Below are 4,572 nucleotides of genomic sequence, written 5' to 3' on the forward strand. Positions count from 1 at the left end.
GCCCTATGTAAGTGACTATATAGGAACATGTACAATATTAGTAGGTATCACTAATGACTGGGTAGTAGGTCTACGAGCCTTTTGAGGTATAAAATGCTCGACATCATCATAGATAGAGACCTCGTGCATGGAAAAAGGTTAAGTATCCCCAGAAATGAAATATTCCTTATCATTTCTCAAATACTTCATGCATTGGTGCAAGGTAGAGGGTACCATTCAATATTTATGAATCTAAGGTATTCCTAAAAGAGCCTTATATGAGGTAACTACTTTAATAACATGAACTTTACCTCAGTCAGGAAACCTCCAAACTTCAAAGGCAAGATAATATACCTTAGAGCATGCTGACCTTAGTCATTAAAGTCTTTCAACATAATTTTATCGGAGGTAAGCTTTAGATGATATAGAGAGAGAGTCTCTTTAAAGTTTCATAACTCAAGATGATGTATGAAACTCCCTGGTTAATGAGGACCATGTTCAACTCATAACCATTAACTTCAATGGTGACATATAATGGATAATTATACTCAAAAGTCCCTAAGAGAAGATCTATATCTAAAAAGGTAATACATGACATCTCTCTCAAATAGCATACATCCCTAACAGATTCAGAAGCAAAGAAAGCTTGATAAGATTTTAGCTCCAACAGTGCTTTTACCAGAGTCTCTCTCAAGTCAGAAGATATCATAAGAGCATTGTAGATATTAAGAAGGGAATAAATTTTGTTTAGGTGAGTAAACATATTGTGATCAATCTCCAACTAAGGGCCTTTTACTTTCTCCATAGACTACTCTTAGGAAGAAGGAATATGATCATCATGCTGGATAATAATAGTTTAATCTTTTTCTTTTGTGTTTTTAGTCATCCTAGGTAGAAGGACTTTTCCTGAATGCAAGTGAACTTCTTGTATTGAGTCAACCCCAACAGGAGATTCATTTGGCTCAGTGGTGATGACTTTGTGTTGGCTCTAAGGAAAATGACACGAGTGGATGCTTGGACTCATCTCCTGAATCAATGTAATAACCACCCTCTAGAATGGTAAATACAAACTCTTCCTCACACTCATACTTATCATCACATGAAGAATCATTAACATTACTAACAATATGCAACTCATGAGAAGAACGAGTTTTAAAAAAAGTAGAGCTAAAATAAATAAAAGATCAAAGTAGTCAGAATAATCTTATTTCATTAATTCATCATCAGTCAAAGGAAAAACTAAATCCTTCAACTTAAGTGCTGGAAGGGGCCTTGTCTTCCTCTCTGAAGTTATAATAATTTTTCTCTTTCATACTTTTTTTTATTACATAAAGAAAAAAGAAATTTGCTCAATAGGCACTACAACATAAGAAGGAAAAGAAACTGACAAAGTAACTGGGCTGGCAACTATCGACTTAGCCTGAAAAGGCCTCCTCTCAACTACCTCTGAACTCTGAATTGTATATCTAATTATACTCTTTATCTTACGAGAGAGTGTCATCTTCCACTCTCCCTTAGAACCATAAGGTGATCTACTGCCACTGCTCTGATTATAACTCTGACTGTCAATATGGCTTAAACCTAAGATCATCTGAACAATCTGTGTAACCTTGCCTTGGGGCTGTACTGAGTCACTATCATATAGGTGGATCTTCCCATTGGTCATGAGTTTCTCAACTCTATCCTTGAACACATAATAGTTTTTAATGTTGACATGTCTAATATGTCTATAGAATGGACAATAGAATGGATAATATGTTTATATCTTTTCTTCCACATTATTATTCGTTGAGAATGTCAAAATATTCTTCTTACAAAGAATTTAAATATCTTCTTCACACTTTCCCTTTTAAAGGGGTATTAATTCCTAAGCCTCTCATGAATGTACTAATAACTCTCTAGAGTCCTATGGGAGGGTCTAGGCTGTACTGCTGACTACCCAAGTGTGTATGACTGGTGCTATGGTGCTGAACTAACCATGGGCTTCTTGCCCTTATCTTGTGAATCAAAAGTCATTGTAGGGTTTATTTATTCAATTTTTGTCCTTGAATTTCTTTTGAATGTTTGGTTATTTTTCTCATAACTATGATGAATTTTAAAAAAATAGAATTATAAAATTTGATCAAGATAAATTTTTTTACTTTGGAAAATTCTTATAAAATTGTGAAAAATACTAATCAAACATTCAAATTCGATCAAGAGAAAATTCTTATGAAATTGTGTACTTATGCTTCATTTGGGAAGACTTTCTTACTGTTGTTACGAAACTAGAAAGCTGCCCCAAACGAAGCCTTGTCACTTAGAATATTCTCATTTAAAATTGATAGTTGTTGGAGTACTATTATTCTGGAAACATAAATGCATTTATGTATGTGTTGATGCTTATTATGTTGATGATTTTAATAAAAAGGTGGCCTTGTACTTATGAAGGGTAGTATGCTTCTAAGACTAATGCATGCTATATAAAATCTTCAAATCAAGAATGCATGAAATTTTAAAAAGGCTTACAAAATAATTTTTAAGAAGACTAGACTTTTTCATATTCAGCACCTCATTTTCATAGGTTGGATTATCTGAACTCTACCCCCAGGTGGGGAAGTGTTTAAAAATGAAAAGAAATGAATGCAATAATATGCATGCGACTTCGGACAACCTCTGGCTTATTCCCTAAATCGCCATCTTTCTATATTATTTAATTCTTAAAATTTTAATTTTTTAAGTATGAGTAAAAAAGTTTTATCCCTAAAGAATCTAACAAAATCAGACATATATATATATGCAAGAAAGAAATCTATAAAAACATGATATTACTATTATACAAGCAAAGTAAATACATTAATAAAAAATTAATCATAGTAAAAAGAGTATACAAAAGTCCATGGTAAGTGTCATATAATATACAACTCAGGGTCTGCAGAAAGTAATGGTGATCAAGCTCCATCAACAATAACATAAATTCTAATTCTACAGAACGATGCAAGTCTTAAAAATAATGCATTTTTTCATCTTGATCTTCATCTTTTGGCTCCTCTATTGATCTCCTTTCTTTAACCTCCTCGTAGTACATCCTCTAGAAGGATATCCAAATGAAAAGAAATTTCTCGTAAGGGGCTTTCTTTTTCCTTTACATCCCTTATATTTAAAATGCCTTAAAAATGTCTTATTTTTAGATTTTCATCTTTATAATTTGAATAAAATTATATCAATAATATAAAAGAAAAATTCTAAAATATCTTGCAAGATTATCCTAAACAGTTATAACAAAAATATTCCAAGCAATTATATATAAAAATGAAAGTACTCAAGCCAGTCATACTTGATCATACTCTTATTTATTTAGGGGCTAAGCAGCTGAAGCACATGTAGTAATTATATATAATTTATTTATTTTTAGTCCCCTTTTTTGCATTGTATGAGCATGATCACCTACAAAAAATATCATAAATATCAAAATCGTTCTTAACCTATTTGTAATTTATCTTCCATCACATTATAGAGATAATACAGTAATTAAAAGCATCATCACAATAATTATCACAGAAAGTCAAAATAACTAGCACACAAGTCACATACAAGTCGCCAATCACATAAATAGAAAGAAAGAAATAGCGACCTAACTTAAGGCTATAAGTATTATCCTAAATAATAATTCTATGTGTGTGTAGAAAGCTGTGTGGTCTCGGGTATGTCTTTTGTTGGGTAATTGGTTTAAGTTATTTTTGATTTGATTTGTTAAAGATCAAGGGGAAATTTTAATTGAAGTTTAAATATTTGTGTCTTGAGATCAATTTTAATTAATTGGTTGGCTAGTTTTAATTCTTGGGAAAATATTATTTAAAATTTAAGTTGAATTACCAAATTTTTAAATGTCTAGGTCATCCTATCTGCTAGATCAAATGAGTCTGAAGTTGACTTTTATAAACAAACTAAGTTTTAGAGTCCTAATATTTTTATTAAATATTAAACCCTATTGAGAGTAATTAGACTTTGAGTTTATTGGATTTAGAATTTTCTACCGAAAGTTATGATTTTTATTTAGACATAATTATTTAACTACAGTTAACCGAGGAGTTGACTTTTTTATTTAGGCGTATTTCTAAAATAATCATATTTTTAGTAAGTTTTAGATTTTAATTGGAGTTGAATTCCATTTAATTTACTCAATTTGAATTTTTCTAGAATTGTTTATGATTTTTCCAATTTTGGGTATTTAATGAATTATTAAAATTGCTTAATTAAGTGTATTTTAGGAAATTTTATTTAAATGAAGCCCAAATCTCTTTGGATCACCTCCAAAGGTTAGGAATGACCTAAGAAAGTATTTTCAAATGTTTGGAAAATTCTTAGAATTTTTAATTTATTAATTTAATTAAAAGGTAATTTTTCATTAGAATTAAATTAATTTTCAAATTAAGTTCCAATAAAGGGGATATTAATTTTATTAGATTAATAATTCAATTATAAAGAATTTCATATATTATTTATAATTTTTGGATTTAATTTGAATTTATTAGATTTGTTTTGAAAATTTTGAGGTTTAATTAAAGTGGTAAATTAGGGTTAATTAATTAAGTGACTTATTTTCTTGGAGGT

The 4,572-nt window shown here is 30.0% G+C and overlaps 1 long non-coding RNA gene across 1 annotated transcript in view; it reads right to left on the reverse strand.

The window, feature by feature from the left end:
• Positions 1-2,771: 2,771 nt before the first annotated feature.
• Positions 2,772-4,572, reverse strand: part of LOC114580019 — an 8,596-nt gene continuing 6,795 nt past the window's right edge. The window contains exon 2 of the long non-coding RNA XR_003701325.1: positions 2,772-3,049. This is a non-coding gene — a long non-coding RNA (uncharacterized LOC114580019). The remainder of the gene's footprint in view (positions 3,050-4,572) is intronic.

The sequence above is a fragment of the Dendrobium catenatum genome, unplaced genomic scaffold, assembly GCF_001605985.2.
Source record: "Dendrobium catenatum unplaced genomic scaffold, ASM160598v2 fragScaff_scaffold_743, whole genome shotgun sequence".
Taxonomy (NCBI): Eukaryota; Viridiplantae; Streptophyta; class Magnoliopsida; order Asparagales; family Orchidaceae; genus Dendrobium; species Dendrobium catenatum.